The sequence below is a fragment of the Pleurodeles waltl genome, chromosome 4_2, assembly GCF_031143425.1.
Source record: "Pleurodeles waltl isolate 20211129_DDA chromosome 4_2, aPleWal1.hap1.20221129, whole genome shotgun sequence".
Lineage (NCBI taxonomy): Eukaryota > Metazoa > Chordata > Amphibia > Caudata > Salamandridae > Pleurodeles > Pleurodeles waltl.
The window spans coordinates 125,026,124-125,045,470 of NC_090443.1; the positions used below are offsets into that span (position 1 = coordinate 125,026,124).

Sequence of the window (19,347 nt, forward strand, 5' to 3'; positions counted from 1 at the left end):
AACGGGGAAGAGCTGTAAGTTCCCTAACAAGGATGAATGGATTATTGACATGTCATCACTAGCATCACTGGAGAAACCTTTAAATAAAAAAGTGGAACAAGCTGTATATTTGAGAACGCATAGAAACAATGTCTTGAACAATACATGTAGTGGATTACACACTGTACAAGACTTGCTGCAATTTTTGTTTAATTTTTCCCTTTACATTTTTCTTCTGCCTTCATATATATTCATCTTCTACCACATTTTTCAGTGTCCGTTTCTAAACAAGTCTTACATATATGAACATGTATGGTACATGCTTTGCTGTGGATTATAGATTTCCCCTATCAATTTTGCACACCATAGTCACATTGCAATTTGTAATAGGTTTTGCACTTTTAATTTAAGTGTGATGTTATTTATCTCTACATTTATGTGGAACTGGCATTTAATATTTGTGGAGAATATTAATAAAAAGTGATAAAAAATTTAATCACTTTTTGGGGTAGCTGAAAATCAAATGAGCTTCTGGTCTTTCAGACTCTATCTAAGGCACTTGCCACCTAACCCTCCCATAATGTGAGGACATGTGAAGGGTGACATTTTGGCCAGGGAAGAGAATACATTGCTTCAGACTTTCCTTCAACTGGGCCCATGTGGGCCAACAATAACTACTAGGATAAACTAGTGCTGAATCGATAACTTGCAGTACCTATTATGGGTTGCAACACCTATTATGGGTTAAATGATGCGTAACTCTTTCACTTCCACCTTTGAAACACATTTCCCCAAGGTCCTCATTTTCTCACATTTATCCATGATGCACAGATTCCTATAGAACAATTTCGTCTTAGCGATTCTGACTTGTGCTGCATGCAGACTGCACTGGAATGTGTAGCTAAGCAACACATTGCAATCATGGAGTATGCATAGGGAGAGAAGTATATCTTTTTGCTGTCTTGGAAAACATCTGTCATCAGCCTGGGAACTACTGTCTGGGTGCAATGAGGGATGCTGACAAAACGTGTACTTGATGAGATGCACCCCACTAATGAAAAGGTTGGATATGCTGCTCAAGTCAATGTTACTTCCACTGGTATCTCTAACCGCCTCCTTTAAACAAAAACACATAAAAAACCTTTGTACCGCCAATGTTAAAATGACAAAATCTAACCCACGAAGGACCCTGCGCTCCTTGTTTACTTCCTTTTGTGATTTCCTAAGAAAGCAATGGTCAGACAATTGTTTCTGAGAGGGAAACAAAGACAGTTAGTGAGACCCTAGCCCTTCGCCATTCAGCTGACAGTAGGGCATGTCAGTCTGCTCTTGCAAAACATCAGCCCTTTAACAAATGTACGGATTTTTGCATTGCTCTAACACCTGATCAACTGGAATATAAATCTGTACTTTGTGATGGAATCTAAGGAACAGTACATCGCTATTTTAATATGTATCTTATTGACAGCAGTTTAGTAAAACATGCATGGTTTTAGGACTGTAATAACTTTTCCTTTGGAATATAATTTTATATTTTGTGATAGGATTATTTTATAAATCGTGTTTTTAATATTATAATGGTTATTGTCAATACTACATTGTTTTATTTGAATGTGTTAGCCCTTTCTTATAAACTCTGCTCTTGAACATTTTGAAAGTTATGATTTCATTTTTGGTCAGTTTGTAGGCTGCATCCTTTAAGGCAGAGAATCTGAACTATTTTTCTCTATGCCTCTCGGAGTTACACAATATGATCAGTGACTAAACCTCATTTTATAATAGAAGGTTTCTTAAGACAGTTAATGGCATATGTTAGTCACATGCTGGTCTGTCACAAAAGCCCTTTCCAATCAATCACAGAGACAGAAGACTCGACAATGCTGTTTGGTATAGTATCGCAATACAAATTAAATGTGATAAAGACGCAGATTATCACTGTAAATCTACAGAGTTTACTGACTACCCTTCGACCACCTCCCCAGTCACTTAACATGCAATATATTTATAAGTGGCATTGACAAATGAGTATCAAAACCTTGTTAGAATAAATGTCTACGAAGTCTCGAGGGAATTGTTTCGTCTCATGAAAAATGCGAGAACTTACCATCATGCGATAAACAGCCAACGTGGTTAAAATGTGTATGTTACCTATATCTCACAACTTTTTAGAGATCTATCTATATATTTTCCTAATGTCTTCTTTAACCAGGCAATCTCGATTATCACTTCTTTCGTGTAGGGTGGCTTTTGGGCCAGTCGTGCAATCCTATTCTTTTAATTCCAAGTTAAACTAATTTAGCTTGGTTCTCATATTGAGGTGTAATATCTTTTTCCAAACACAAGTCATTTTTTTTGCAAACACCTAACAATATTTTCTATTATTATTTGAAAGACCTGAACTTTGCACAGCACTTCCGTTATAAAACCATAGAAATTGTAGCTAGATTTTGGAAAGAGCTACTAAGGCTACATGGTAGAGTGGTACTATAGGGTAATCCTACACTTCATCACTCTTTGAAGGAACAAGTCATTGCATCTCAGGTAAGAGGGATCTTCAATTTGCTTATTAATGGAACAATACCACAAGATTCTAAAGCTATATGGAAATTAAGGAACAGTTCGCAATTCTTCATGAGGAGTCTTTTCAGTATTCACAGATCAGAAACATTTTTATTTCATAATAGAATCCGGCCTGGCGCTTTCTCATTCCACCAATCATTGAATTATTCTTCCAAAATCGTAAATTAGATCTATCTAGCCTATATAAAGTACTCAAGTGAGAAATGAATTGCTGAAAGATCAAGGTGCACCAATACATAACTAGATTCTGAGGTATGCCAGGATTCTGTTAACGTGATGCATGACACTTCTGGTATCTCTCAATATGGTCAATCAAAGCCTTAGACACTGGCTGATATTTTTGGCGTGTTAGCGGCACGATCTGTTACCACTCGAAACTGGAAAAATCAAGCATTGGCCCATAAAATCACATGATTTCAGGGAATGTGTGAGGTTTATATGTTTAAGAAGGTATTTGCTGTAAAGGTGTGCAGAGGTAGATACTTGAAGCAAATCTTGATAGGGCGGATGTTATTTAAAGGAGCCCAAAGTAGTACATGGTTGGGTTGGTTGGGTTTCTTTCATACTTTTCCTCGCCTCTTTCCCTTTCCCTTTTTACCAAGTGCTAGTGCAAGCAAAATCCTTGATATAATTGTAAATATGATTACTTGTTTTCCTCTTTATTGTTTACTCTATCACAATGTACACATATAAATTTTACTGTTGGTGACTCAGTAACTATTTGTAGTGAAACGGCAGAAGTCAGGCCCCCTTTGGACATTATCCAACTCCATCTCATGACTGGTCACTCACTTGTTTAGGTTAATTAGTATCCATTAGTTGCCTCTCACAGAAAAGTACTAGGGCTAATGTGGCTGTTTTACAGGCCTCATTCCCCAAAGCTATTAATGCCATTGGTGCATCACGCCTGCTACAAGACCTTTACAGTTTGCTTCTTCACTTTTTTTAACTTCAGAAGCATGAACGTCGATTCACTAAAACGCATTGAGTAGCGCGAAAGGACATCAACGGGAGGCGGGGCTGCCCAGGAGCCCATAAAATTAATCTCTCGCGTTCCCGCTCTACGGGAGGCGCGAAAGGACATCAACGGGAGGCGGGGCTGCCTAGGAGCCCATAAAATTCATCTCTTGCGCTCCTGCTCGTGGGACGTGCCCGGGCCAAGGGCGGGCCCGTCCTTGCCCGTCATTGCCAGGAAGAGGCAGGGCAGGGCCCCCCCCTGATATTCCCCTCAAGGTCTCCCGGATTTCGGTGATGTATAGTCATTTGGCTAGCAGGGGGTTTCTTTGTTAGTGTTTTTCCGCTTCCCTCTATTGTCTGTTGTTTGCATGTCTGAGCTTAATTTTTCTTTTTTTTTGATTAAGTAAAGTGAACAAAAAGAGCAGCATTTATCTATTGATATTGGGGTAGGTTTAAATTTCCATACATTCGATATTGTGCCCATATTACAGAGCGCTGGTTTTTTTGTTTGCAATCATTGGAAGTGGGACTAAATCCTTACAAATCTTATACTGAGTATTTGAGAGATCAGATTTTTCTCGTGGGCGTTGGGTGCGGGATTCATCTTCCATAAATTTGTTTTTGTGCCCTCTTGGCTTCCTCCTACGTGCTATCCACCCTAAGGGATTTTAATAATCTACCAGGATGGGGAAAAGGAAAGCTAGCGGCAATCCCACTGGGTTGGGGGGGGGCAAAGAAAGTACCTCGACACGCAGCTGAAAATTGTACATTGACCCAAATTGATGATCTAATAGAGGAGGTGGAAAGCTTGTTAGCTACTAAGCCCTCCAAGCCCCCTAAAAAATGGGTTGCTGCCGTCACCAATGACATCAAATCCTTTTTCACCCCTGTAAACAGAGAATCCCCGCTACCTTTACTGCGAGGATTAAACTTAGAAAACACACCACCAGAAGTTTTAACAAATACAGTAGAGAGCCCCAAACTGAGCTTGCCCAGCCACCAGGACAACGTACTACCTCTCATAAATTGTGACAATCGTTTTCTACCGCTTGCCTCCTTGGCGACCTCTGATTTAGAGAAAAGTGCCTTAAGGGAAACTGAGGAGCCACTAATTCACCTAGTTACCAAGAGGGAACACCCAGTCGAGGCCCAGTTAGTACAAATAAGAGCTGAAATTCTGACCCTCAGGGAGTACCTTACATCCTTTAGCCATATGATACATGAAAAGCTGGACGGCATATCTGCCGCAATTGGGGGAATAAGGAAATCTCCGTCTAAATTTGAGCACTACTCCTTACCTAGACAAATCCAACAAGTCGAGACATTTACACCAGGAATGCATAGGGGAAACAGGGCTGGAGTGGTAATACAAAATTACCATGGAGAAGGAAGTGTACCTCCTGTCGTGGTTGACTTAAAAAAAGGTGATACAAATCAGAAAAAAGGGACCAATCAGGAGGTGCACAGAAACAAATCTTTAGATAAAAGTTTTACAGGTCCTCCGCGAAGTGCCCCAGCAAGTCAGGCCAACGACAGCCAGTATAACGTATATATGACAAACGTCCCCAAGTTAAATAATGGTCTAAAAGAACAAAGAGATTCCCTGAAGAATAAAGTAACCCATTGGATAAGGGGGGTAAAGAAGTGTAGGTCTATTATAAGGGATGACATAGTTGCTGCCCAGAGATACTCAAGAGAATGCTCAGGAACAGACCTCATAGGGCTGAAATTAAGCAGCCAGAGCCTAGTAAAGGGCCTCTTGGCCCTTGATGAAAGATCGAGGCCAGGCACTTCATCCCAAGTGTCACTCGTCCAAACAATTCCCCAGTCTTTGGCTAATCTGTTCTTTAAAGAGAGACATAAAACCTCAACGTCCCCTAGTACACATACATCAAGAAGGGACCATAGGAGCAGCCCAACCTCGACCATCGATTGACGTGAAGCCCCCACAGTGAAGGACGGGAGAGACGGTATACCCAGCAAAATGGCCTTAAACCCCTGTACAATAAGTAATCAGATACTGGGCACACCGAGGGTAGAGCCAAGAGCACATTGTAGTGATTAAGCAGAGGAAATGTATTGTGGAGTAACGTCTTACTCAAGTGAGAACAGAGAGGATTTGCAAGAGCTGGGAGATGGAATTGTTTCACCAGTTAAGCTTCTATCATGGAACGTGGCAGGTTTGCTTAAAAAAATAGCCAATCCTGATTGGTGTAGTCTTATAGACCAACAACATATTATCTCACTGCAGGAGACATGGGCCCCTGCTATGATTAATAGAGCAGGCTACTGGACCTTCCAGAAGCCCGCACTTCCATCACTATCTGGTAGGGCATCAGGGGGCTTGATAACCTGGTTAAAACATGACTTGTTCCCAAAGGCGAGGGAGCTAACAACCCACACCAGGGATATCCTAGCTGTTGAGGTCGAATTTAGCAACCCAAAGGGGCCCGTCCGTATAGTATTTGTAAACATATATGTCAGACCTGGCCCCCAAAAGGTTCAGACCATGTTGAAAAGTACACTAACAGACTTTTTGAATTGCTTACCAGGAGGGCAGGGCTTAATTGTCGCAGGAGACTACAATATGCAACTGAATTGCAGAGATGATTACCAGCAAAAAGGGACCCAGTTTGCTGATTCATGGGATAGATCTGGGCCGGTTCAGACTACAATTAAGAAAGCAGGGGGAGCATTAGATTTAGTAGAGGACCTAATAAAAGTAAAGGGGTTAAGAATAGCAAATGGGAACATGAAGTCAGACATCCCGGCGCTGCCTACATACAGGCGAGGCCTATATTCGAGCCACCTAGATTATGTTTTAGTAGATGATGCACTTTGGAAAATCTCTTATTGATATGGTCGTCCTTCCACGTAATGACAGTGACCATCAAGCTCTGAGTACTACCTTCTCCACTACCTTGTTTACCTGTAAAACACTGACAAAGTGGGTCAAGGGCAACGCCCTAGCGATGACGAATGATTACAAAAATGTGAAATGGGAATTGGTGGAAGACAATGTAAATTAGTTATTAATTTATGAAATAGTTATATCTACACTTTCACCCTTGAAACATACTGACTTCGTACAGGTGGATTTGATTAACCTGCATAGTATTTTGACCAATCGGTTAAAACCACATTTCCAGGTAGCAAGGAGGCGGACAGAGGCTGGGGCCAGAACCCTGAGGTGGTTTTCTAACTCCTGCCGTCAGGCTAAAATACAGTTACTGGGAGCACTGAAGATAGGGAATCGCCAAGAGATAAGAGAATCAAGGATTGTGTACAAAGCAGCACAAAAAACACCAAAAAAGAGTGGGAAACTAAATATTGGAATGGGTTGGTAGATGCACTCCATGAGAAGAATCTCAAATTATTTTGGAAATTAGTGACAGGCAAAGGCAGCTCCCGAACTGTGGAGAATTATCCTGTAATCCAGCCAGAAACTTGGGTGTCACATTTCAACAACTTATATAGATTGGCTCCAATTAGTAGCACTACCGTCCCTTTATCAAAGCTTAATGGGTCTTTTTCCTCCCACATACCAACAGGTGAGATAGTGATACCACCAAAATTTGACTTAGATCTCTTTTCTCTAAAAGAAACAGCTTTGGCTCTTCAATCAGTACGTAAAGGGAAGGCTCCTGGGCTAGATGGTATCCCAGGCGACTTATACTTGTCACGACCAACGACTTGGTCCTTATATTCAAATGCGCTCAGCAACGAGATATTGAGGGGTGGAGGACTTCCCCCCCACGTGGCAAGGAGCAATCATAGTCCCTATTTTTAAGAAAGGCCCTAGGGAAGAACAAACTAATTATACGCCAATAAGTCTAATTGATGTTAGCCAAAAAATATTTTGTAAGCAGGTACTGAACAGATTACAGACATGGATAGAGGATTCTCACATCCTTTGCGACTTCCAGGCAGGATTTAGGAAAGGAGTGAGCACAATAGACCAAGCGTTTAGATTTAACCTTCTCTGCTGGAAATACCTGTCACTCAACAAGAGCCACTTGTATGTGGCTTTTATCGACCTAAAAGCCGCCTTCGATATGGTCCCACGGGATTTACTGTGGAATGCTCTGGAGAGCTATCAAATTGATAGAGAATTATTAAGAATGATTAGGCTCTTACATGAGGGGACTTTATGCTCAGGTACCCTGGTCTCAAAGTGGTGATCTAACAGAAGCTATACCTGTCAACAGGGGTGCGTCCTGGCCCCCACATTGTTCAATCTTTTTATCAATGGTGCGGTGGACCAGCTGTTACACTGCAACCATGATTCTCCAAAGCTAGTAGGAGCTCCCGTTCCCACTTTAATGTTCGCCGACGACACTTTGTTAATTTCAAGAACTCCAATGGGCCTACAAAATGAACTGGATGCTTTTTACAACTTCTGCTCCACTAGAGGACTTGCAATAAATTCAACCAAATCAAAGTTTATGGCTTTTAATCCACATAAGTCATTTAGGGGGACAATGACCATAGCAGGCCACTTGGTAGAGAGGGTTAGCCAATTCGACTATCTGGGGCTTAGGTTAGCAGACAACCAACAGTGGTCGGCACAGATTGAGGAGAGTCTCTCAGTCCTTAGACAGAGGTCAGCAGTGATAGGGAAGGAAATCGCCAATATCTCGGAAGGGGAAATCTCACCTGCCATCACAGTCTACAAAGCAGCGGCAGTGGCAGCTACAATTTTCGGCACCGAGCTTTGGGGGCATTCTAACTCCAGGTGTTTGACGACGGTAGAAAACCGCTTTAGATGTAATTTCTTGCGGCTCCCGATGAGCACTCCTCTTACATCCCTTAGATTTGATTTAGCCTTAAACAAGGTTCACAATGAAATCGCTTCAAGACCTCTTATGTACTGGGTACGCCTTTGGTCTTCTGAGCATTTGTCCACCTTCCAAATAGCAACAGACGAGCTCCCTATGGATGATTGTGCATTAAAAATTCCCTGGTTTAGATATATCAGAGACATGTGTAAAACTCTTAAAATGGAGGAGGTGTGGAGAGATCCTCACAACTTGACCAAGGAAGCAAAAGTGCACATAAGCAGGTGCTACTGGGAGAACATTTTGGTGCAGATCTGGACTAAAAAAACCTCAAGGCAGTTGGACCGCGCAGTTCTTGGACCATAAATGTAGCCCTAAATTTGAGGCCTATATGGATAATGTAAATCCTCCATACACTAAAACCCTCTTTATTAAATTTAGATTAGGGATTCTCCCACTCAAGACATTTACCGCGAGATGGAGCGTGGAAGATTGTAACCTGATCTTTTGTCATTATTGCCATGAGAAACCAGAGACACTTGCACATTTTATGTTTTTTTGCCCTAGATACTTGGTCCCCAGGAAGAAGTGGATCATTCCGCTATGTAGGTTAATGGGGATAAGGGAATACAAGACATCATTACGTATCTTGACAACTGATACAACCCATAAGGTAGTCTTTTCAGTTGTGAGATACCTGCAAAGCGCATGGGCCACAAGAACCAGAGAACTGTTATAATCGTGTATTTTAACAAATGGATTTTAGAATTATTTAATGTAACAGCTGTTAAAGGATTGGTCTTAAGATATAGTGGCACAGTATATGTTAACATTTTAACATTTTAGGATTTTAAGACTTTTTAAGATTAATGTCTGCTTATGCTGTCTTAACAAAATTTGTGATTTTATAATTTATTCAGGGTCACTTAACGTATTAAGTGGCACATTTTGTCTATTTCTTCCCTGTAATATGGTATTGCATAATTATGAAAAAGTGCTCCTTGCATACTTTTATGGTTTTTTAGCCGAAATAAAGTTATTGATTGATTGACTTCCCAACTCAGTGATGTCACAGGAAGTGAAATCATATGACCTTCGATTCGAATCCAAGCAAATAATGCCCCAAGACCTTAATCCGATTGATATCATAATAATTTATATTGCAAAAGCCTAGTTTGTACCTCGAAGGAAAAGGCTATTGCTAGTTCACATGGAGATGCAGTGGTAAGGCCCACTCGTACTAGTTAGTAGGGACTATGGGGGTCATTCCTACCCTGGCGGTCTATGACCGCCAGGGTAGGTGACGGAGGAAGCACCGCCAACATGCTGGCGGTGCTTCCGGGGGCATTCTGACCGCGGCGGTAAAGCCGCGGTCAGAAAAGGGAAGCCGGCGGTTTCCCGCCGGCTTCCCGCTGCCCCAGGGAATCCTCCACGGCGGCGCTGCAAGCCGCGCCGCCATGGGGATTCCGACCCCCTTCCCGCCAGCCTGGTTCTGGCGGTTTTCACCACCAGAACCTGGCTGGCGGGAACGGGTGTCGTGGGGCCCCTGGGGGCCCCTGCAGTGCCCATGCCACTGGCAGGGGCACTGCAGGGGCCCCCTAACAGGGCCCCACATAGATTTTCAGTGTCTGCGTGGCAGACACTGAAAATCGCGACGGGTGCAACTGCACCCGTCGCACCCCTTCCACTCCGCCGGCATCCTCGTGGAAGGGGGTTTCCCGTTGGGCGGGCGGCCTTCTGGCGGTGACGGTTCTGTTCAAAAACATATTTTTTTTCAAGTAATGGACTGTGGCAGCAGTTTTAAAGAATGATTTTTTTAAATGTGTTTTATTTGTTTATTTGTATTTGTATTATTAATAGTGTGCATTCCACTTTTAAAAGTATTTCCAACTTAAAAATAATAATCTTACAGTGGGATCTGCAGAAGGTATCTGTATGCTGTTTACCTTGTGTGCTTGGTACGGCTTTTGCCACCTCTGAGGCCAGAGGTCGCAAAAGCAGTTCTAGGGGCAGCAAGGTGCAATCCAGGGGTCGCAGCTGTGACCCCTGGCGACCCTGTTCAGCATATGCCTAACAATCCTGTTGCGAAGTAGAGAACCCCCTTGAAGACTCAGAACCACTCTGAGCCAGTCCTAGGCAGACAATCGCCTTCATCTCCGCGGTGCATTATAAGCAGCAGCACCTCCAGACAGTACAATAGCAGCATGAGAAGGGTTTATGAAGTTCATTGTTGATACATAAACTAGATACTGCAATAAAAGTGTTTTGTTCTGTAGAATGTGTGGGCACGTTGAAAACCCATCAGCAGCTCCTAGTCCTTTGAAAGCTCGCTTTATTGTTCTGTGCAAACGGCTGTGATCCTTTTCCAGACAGCTGCTTTGCCAGAGCGGCCCTTGGACAGGAGGAATAGTCAAATGGAGGGCTGGTTTAAAAGGAAACAGTGCTCTCAGATTTGCATTTATACCGCTTTGAATTTGTTCTCAACGTTGATATAAAACAAAAGCAATTGTGCAGGGAGAATGTTTTTGGGATTTTCTCATTTTACCTACTCTCTTTGCTTGACATTTTCTTTTAAAAAGTGAATACCAATTGAAACTTGCTGTCGTTGTGAAAAACATGTTTTTCATGTTCCTGTGTGACTCTAAGTTAAGTAAATTACTGCATAGATGTGTCTACCATTTTAATCCTAAAACTATGGGGGTCATTACAACATTGGCGGTAAAAGGCGCTTACCGCTGTGCAGAAGACCGCCAACACACCGCTGCGGCGGCGGGAGCCAGCCACAGCTATTATGACACACATCACGGAATCCGCCGAAATTCAGACACCCACACAACACCGCCACACCAAAGGTCAGCGATAAACATGCGGAAACAAATCCTCCACCTCCATGCCAACAGAAACACGCCCATGCCATTACGAGCCACAAATCCATGCGGCGGTCTTTCAACTGCGGTATTCCATTGGCGGTACACACCGTCGCGCTCAAAATACACACACAGCTCCAAAACACTGCCACATTGGACAATTCAAAATACACACACCTGATACACATACAAACAACACTCCCACACATCCAACACAATATAAAACACACACCCACATCACCCACAAACCCCTACGACCCAAAATTAGAGAGAAGGCCATAGAGAGACAGCACAGAATAGAGAACCCCATCACACAGAGGCACACTACACCATCACCCACACAACATCCACGCACAAAACACCACATACCACTACACTCACCACACTCATCAGCACATACACCACCCCACACCTCACACACACCACCCCATGTCACGCCAAAGACACCCCCGCTTCTCTGAGGAGGAACTCAGGGTCATGGTAGAGGAAATCCTCGGGGTAGAGCCACAGCTATTTGGCTCACTGGTACAGCACACATCCATAGCCAGGAAGATGGAGCTATGGCAAAGAATAGTGGACAGGGTCAACGCTGTGGGACAGCACCTAAGAAATAGGGAGGACATCAGGAAGAGGTGGAACGACCTACGGGGGAAGGTGCGTTCCACGGTATCCAGGCACCACATCGTGGTACAGCGGACTGGCGGCGGACCCCCACCTCCTCCCCCACAACTAACAACATGGGAGGAGCAAGTCTTGTCCATCTTGCATCCTGAGGGCCTCGCAGGAGTCGTTGGAGGAACGGACACTGATAAGTCAAATCTTAACTATCATATCCCCCACCTTACCTGCATGCTATCACACACCCCCACCCTCACACCCTCCCCTATCACCCTAACTCCTCACTAATGTACCCATAACACCAACCACCCATCCCAACACCAAGACCTGCATGACACAACTAAGCATGGATACCCATCACTAAAGCATGCCCACTGCACATACCCAGAACACCCCCAACCATCAGCACACAATCCCCCACACAGGAATGCCTGCACTGGTGTACACGCACACCCAACCATTGCACACCATGAAACACACACATGCAATAATCATGTACTTATACCCCCGCAGGAACCCGAAAGAACGTCACCACACCAGAGGGTCCAGACAACACCACTCCACCCCCAGGAGAGGCCCACAGTGACGACAGCAGCTCTGCCCTACTGGATCTTGATGACCAGCCCGGACCATCGTGGGCCTCAGGACAGTCGGTTCCCCTTGCCCAGCCACAGCCCAACACCGAGCTTACACCCTCTGGTAACACCAGCACAGCACCCACCCAGCGGGCCCATACCTCCCTACCCAGGACAGGTCAATCAGCAGTGTGTCCACCACTACAGGGCACCCAGGCTAACCCACCACCCCAACAACAACAGGGACCTGGGGGCAGTGGTAGTGGGCACACAGTCCAGGGGATGGAGGCACAGTAACATAGGGGAACTGGGAGGGCTGCTGTGCGACAGAGGGAGGACAGGCCAAGGGAACCTACTCTCAACGAGGCCCTCTCCTCCATAATGGGAGCATACCACCACTCCCAGGAGACGATGGCAACGGTCCTGGACAAGTTGCAGGAGACCCTGCGTCTGCAGGAGGAGCAGAATTTGGGGTTCAGGGAGGAGCTCAGGACCATCGGCTCAGCCCTGGGCACCATTGTAGGGGTGCTGACGGACATTCAAAAGACCTTGAGGGACACCGTGGCACTCCAAGGGGCCCCTGACACTAGCCACGACGATGAAATGCCCACCACCTCCGCCGGCGCTAGTGGACAGGACGCCCCGCCACAGGACCACGACACCAGCACCCCACCCCCTGCAGACGGACAACCACCACGCAAGCGGTCCCTGAGATCCAGGAACAGGACAGAGCAAGATGGCAAGACCCCCGCCAGGAAATAGGACTACCCTGATTGTCATCCCACTGTCCCACTTTGTTACCCTGTCCAGATTGGAAATGCCCCAGCTCCACTTCCAATGGCCAAATGTGCAATGTACCTGTGAGACTAATAGACTGGACTCTGCCATGGACATTCTTCCACCATAACCCATCCCCATTTCACAACCCCCCTTCATTTTTATGCACTTAAATAAACACCCTTGAAACACTAATAAAACTGGAGTCAGTCCATGATTTTGAACTTTGTATTGTCAATTACAGTGTCAAAAAGGGTTACCCATTGGAAGGCCAACATACCAATGTCACACATCACAAGCCTTTCAAGGGTGCAAGCTGTTGACACGTAGGTTACCACATTTGTGAAACTGAAATGGAAGGGGACAACTCAGTTAACAAATAGTGAGTGAAATGTAGGTACAGGATAGAGGTAGACGTGTGAAAGTTAATGTTATGTTAAACCTGAAAATATGCTCACCTGTGTCTCACTGGAAATATTGCTGTATGACTGACTCCCTGTTGTCATTTTCTTCTTCCTCAGCTTCATCCTCATCACTGTCCACAGTCTCCACAGCTGCTACAACACCGTCATCTGGATCATCCTCCTGCAGAAAAGGCACCTGGCGTCGCAATGCCAAATTATGGAGCATGAAGCAGGCGATGATGATGTCGCACACCTTCTTCGATGAGTAGAATAGGGACCCACCTGTCATATGGAGGCACCTGAACCTGGCCTTCAGGAGGCCGAAGGTGCGTTCGATCACCCTCCTAGTCCGCCCATGGGCCTCATTGTAGCGTTCCTTGGCCCTGGTCCTGGGATTCCTCACTGGGGTCAATAGCCAGGAAAGGTTGGGGTAACCAGAGTCCCCCAATAGCCATACACGGTGCCTCTGGAGTTGACCCATCATATCAGGGATGCTGCTATTCCGTAGGATGTAGGCGTCATGCACAGAGCCAGGGAACATAGCATTTACCTGCGAGATGTACTGGTCTGCCAAACAGACCATCTGGACATTCATGGAATGATAACTCTTCCTGTTCCTGTACACCTGTTCACTCCTGCGGGGGGCCAGAGCTACATGGGTCCCATCAATAGCACCTATGACGTTGGGGATATGTCCAAGGGCATAGAAGTCATCTTTAACTGTAGGCAAATCCTCCACCTCAGCGAAAATGATGTATCTCCTTACGTGTTTCAGCAGGGCAGACAACACTCTGGACAAAACGTTTGAAAACATAGGCTGGGACATCCCTGATGCCATGGCCACAGTAGTCTGAAATGACCCACTTGCAAGGAAATGGAGCACTGACAGCACCTGAACGTCAGGGGGGATTCCAGTCGGATGGCGGATTGGTGACATCAGGTCTGGCTCCAACTGGGTACATAGTTCCTGGATTGTGGCACGGTCAAACCGGTAGGTCACGATCAAATGTCTCTCTTCCATTGTCAACAGGTCCACCAGCGGTCGGTACACCGGCGGATTCCGCCATCTTCCCATATGTCCCAACTGACGGTGCCTAAGAAGGACAACAGCGAAGAAACAGTCACCATTCCTCCAGGTATGTACCCACAGTCACACACAAGACTACAACAGACAATTAACCCTTCCGGGATATGTTTTGAGTGTAGGCCTCGGTATGTGTGACGCAGTAGTAAATGAAGCCATGTGGGCCCCTGAAATGGCGTCTGTCTGACCTCTAAACTGGGACAATGGAATTGTGGGGTAACTGCGCTGGCTTTGGACACCGTCGCGGTAGGCGGTCATAGAGCGCGGCGCAATGCTGCATTGGTTAACATTGGACCCTATGGGTCCCAGGAGCCAATGAACAGGTGCGCCGGCGGTGATGATGCGCCCCGCCGCGGACGTCACCACCATTTTCTATCTCTTCAATCACTAGATACCTGACCTTCGACAGGAGAGGACCTACACTGCTAGTGCTGCTGTGACCTCGGTCTGGAAGCGACGATGGCTGCTGCGTCTGGGGAAAGGGCCCCTGCCTTCACTGCACAGGAGTTGGAGAAACTTGTGGATGGGGTCCTCCCCCAGTACATGCTACTCTACGGTCCTCCAGACCAACAGGTCAGTACACAGGGAGCACGTTGGATGGGCTAGGCCTGGGTGGACAGGGCTGGGTGGGAGAGGGAAGGGGGCAGAGTTCTAAGAACAGAAATGCATGGGGATGAATGGGCCACATGGCCAGAGTTGGGAGGGGGCCACTCACATTGACGGTGCAGTAGGTAATGACTGTTCCTCTTTCCTTGTGCATGTCATGTAGGTCAGCGGCAGAGGCTCAGCTGGGGATGGCCTCCCAACGTGGGAGGGGTGCCCGTCGCACCATGACCCCCCTGATGTTACAGATCCTGGCGGTGGCCTACCCGGAGTTGGATGGGCGCTTAAGGACATCACAGCAGACACAAGGGGGTGAGTACAACCTCATTCTGTGGACTTTGCGTGCAGTGGAGGTGTCTGGGTGGGGGAGGTGGGCTGTGGGTGTCCCTAGGCCAGGGCGAGTTAGGTAGGCAAGGCCCCTCTGTAATGTAGGCCATGTGGGACTCTACCCTAGCTCAGAACAGTGGCAAGTTGATGTATAGTTGCCCCTTTGCCATCCATGTGGGCAGATTTCTACCATTGCCATGTAGGCCATATCCCAGAAGTTGCATGTGCAGAGGGCAGGAGCACGGCGTAATGCATGGGGCTGCTGCGTCTGTCTTGTCCGCCAACGGTAGCGGTATGCCATGCACTAAAACTCTCTTTCTTCTGTCTCCCCCCCTTTTCCTGCTCTCCCTGTCCTTTTGTACATCAGCATCATCAGGCGGAGGTACAGTGGCACCGGAGCACGAGGGAGCTACATCCCACATGGCCATGGAGGGCCACACCACAGACTCTGAATGCACCAGTGGGACGGAGGGTAAGGGGAGCTTCACGTCGGCCACAGGATCGCCAACCAGCGACACTGACTTGTCCGCCGATGGGAGCTCCCCTGTGGTGGCGGCACCATCTGTGCGTCCCACTTCTACAGGTACAGCCGCCACCTACCCTACCAGCACCGCCCTCCCAGCAGCCCATCAGCGTTCGCCCCGTGCCCGCTCACCCAGGAGGGTGGGCATCACCTTCGCCCCAGGCACCTCAGGCCCTGCCCCAGTCACCCCTGCTGCCCTCAGTGAGGAGGCCATTGACCTCCTCAGGTCACTCACTGTTGGGCAGTCTACCATTGTGAATGCCATCCAGGGTGTAGAACGAGAGTTGCAACACGGTAATGCATTCCTGGAGGGCATTCATTCTGGTCAGGCTGTCCTTCAGCGAACCCTGCAATCTCTGGCCTCAGCACTGATGGCAGCCATTGTCCCTGTGTCCAGCCTTCCCCCTCCAACTTCCTCCACCCAGACCCAATCCCCTGTACCCCAGCCCATCCCAAGCACACCTACAGACCAGCATTCACACAAGTCAACACCCAAAAGTAGCTCAAGCAAACATAGGCACCACACACACCACAGGCACTCACACAAGCATCACACCCATACAGACACAGCAACATCCACTGTCTCCACTGCGTCCCCCTCCTCCTCTTCTCCCTCCTCCCTCCCAGTCTCGTCTACACACACACCTGCATGCACCACATCTACAGGCACTAGGACTCGCACCAGGACATCCAGCACCACAAGCTGTTCGCCTGCACTCACCACCTCCACTGCCATTTACACGTCCCCTGTGTCCTCTCCCAGTGTGTCTGTGACGCCCCCTCCCAAAGTACCCAAACGCCGGCAATCACTCACCCAACATCCATCCACGTCACAACAGCCTCCAGTACCTGCACCTGCACCCAAAACACCTAAAGTGACACCTCCTACAACCACCTCCTCTTCCTCCACTCCCAGACCCCCTCCAGCTACCCATCCCAGTGTTCGTCAGAAACTGTCCCTCTGTCAAATTGACCTTTTTGCCCCCACCCCCCCCCCTCCAATTCATCAGTCCCGTCGTAGCGCCTCAGCCAAAAAGCCTCCAGTACCAGTGGTGCGTGTTCCAGGTTTTTGGAGTGCACCGTCCACCAGGGCAGGCAGTAGGATCCGGAGCCAAGGCACTGTCAGCCCACTCACTCTAAAGGCTCTGAAATTGGAGAGTGGACGGCGGGACCGTGTCAAGACTCCTGGTGGGACTACAACTGAAATGGGATCAAAGGCGATTGGTGAGTCAGCTGTAACTCCAAAGAAGGTGGGGAAGGTCCCGAGGAAGTCTCCCCAGCCTGTTGTGAGTGTCACGGCGGAGAAGTGCGCCATAATTTCCGGCGGTCCAGACAAAACCGCCAGCACCGTCGTCACTGGTCCAGAGACCACCGCCAGAGTCACAGCCCAGGAGGGCCCAAGTATCGTTACTGGTCAGGAGACCACCGCCCAAGTATCGTTACTGGTCAGGAGACCACCGCCAGAGTCACAGCCCAGGAGGGCCCAAGTATCGTTACTGGTCAGGAGACCACCGCCAGAGTCACAGCCCAGGAGGGACCAGGATCCCACAGCCCCGCTGGGCAATGATGGAACGTCAAGCCACACACCAATGTCCAGTGTGGAGTTCGTCATGCCACACACCAATGTCCAGTGCGGAGTTCGTCATGCCACACACCAATGTCAGTATCCGAACTGCCATGTCAGAGCACCGCTGAACAGTCCATAGACCGGCATGGCTAAGCACCGCTGAACAGGGCAAAGACCGCCATGGCAAAGCACCGCTGAACAAGGCAAAGACTGCCATGGTGAAGACCGCTGAACAGGGCAAAGACCGCTGAACAGGGCAAAGACCGCCATGGCAAAGCACCGCTGAACAGGGCAAAGACCGCCATGGTGAAGACCGCTGAACAGGGCAAAGACCGCCATGGCAAAGCACCGCTGAACAGGGCAAAGACCGCCATGGTGAAGACCGCTGAACAGGGCAAAGACCGCCATGGCAAAGCACCGCTGAACAAGGCAAAGACCGCTGAACAGGGCAAAGTCCGCCATGGCAAAGCACCGCTGAACAAGGCAAAGACTGCCATGGTGAAGACCGCTGAACAAGGCAAACACCGTGTGGGTATGAATAGGCCGCCACATCAGGCATCCTTATCCCATGTGCAGCTGGGACAGTGACAGGACAGAACTTTCACGGGGAAACTCATCCAGTCTGGGCACCAGTCCCACCCAGTACCAGTAGAGAACTGCATCTACTTGCGAAAATGTGGCTTTGCATTCCCCAGGATGGTCTAGTGGGCAACCCACCCACTGTAAAGACTTGTGAGACTGTGGCTTTGCACTCCCCAGGATGGCACAGTGGGCATACCACCCACTGTAAAGACTTGTGAGACTGTGGCTTTGCACTCCCCAGGATGGCACAGTGGGCAAACCACCCATTGTCGAGACTTGTGAGACTGTGGCTTTGAACTTCCAAGGATGGCACAGTGGGCAAACCACCCACTGTAAAGACTTTAGAGACTGTGGCTTTGCACTCCCCAGGATGGCAGAGTGGGCAAACCACCCACTGTAAAGACTTGTGAGACTGTGGCTTTGCACTCCCCAGGATGGCACAGTGGGCATGGAGCCCCGTCGTGGATCTGGCTTCGCATTCATGTGGCTGAGGTGCCCCCATTCCCTTCCCCCTGAGGTGCCTGTAGTGTTTCTATCTGATGCCCCGGCAGTGTTCTCTCGGATTTTGGTCAGGTATCTATTGTGGGCCTCGCCCATGCATTTTTGGACTGTTGGTGCACGGACATTGTTGTGTACATATCTGCACTACTTCTTGTATTGTATATATAAATATGACAGATTTTGAGATATATATCACTATATTTTTGTATGACATGTATATTGGCACATTACAATGTTTGACCGCAATTCGCTTTGTCTTTGCATTCTTCGGGGTGGATTGTGGGTTGTTAATGTGATATTTTTGACTGCATTGGTGTGTATGTTGTGATATGCGAGGGTGGGGGTGGGGGTGTTTGGTGGGTGTCCCCCTAACTTTTGCCTCCCCCCTCCCCCGTGTCGTAGATGCAGTACTCACCGGTATCTTCTGCGCCTACGTCGCTGTTGGTCGTAGAGGAGCAGAAAGACAAGGGCAGGTAGGATTTGGAGTTCCGGCTCCATGGAGTCGTCGTTCCTCGTGGAGTGTGTTCAGGTGAGCATTTTCCCATAGCAAAAGCTGTTTCCGCCGTGTTTTTATCCACGGTGAATCCGCCCCAGAAAAGGTGGCGGATTGGTGTGTTGTGATAGT

At 47.6% G+C, this 19,347-nt stretch overlaps 1 protein-coding gene across 2 annotated transcripts in view; it reads left to right on the plus strand.

Moving 5' to 3' along the window:
• The window catches only part of AGAP2 (ArfGAP with GTPase domain, ankyrin repeat and PH domain 2), a 488,971-nt gene that overhangs the window by 254,757 nt on the left and 214,867 nt on the right, over positions 1 to 19,347 (plus strand). The gene's annotated exons all lie outside the window — the stretch shown is intronic.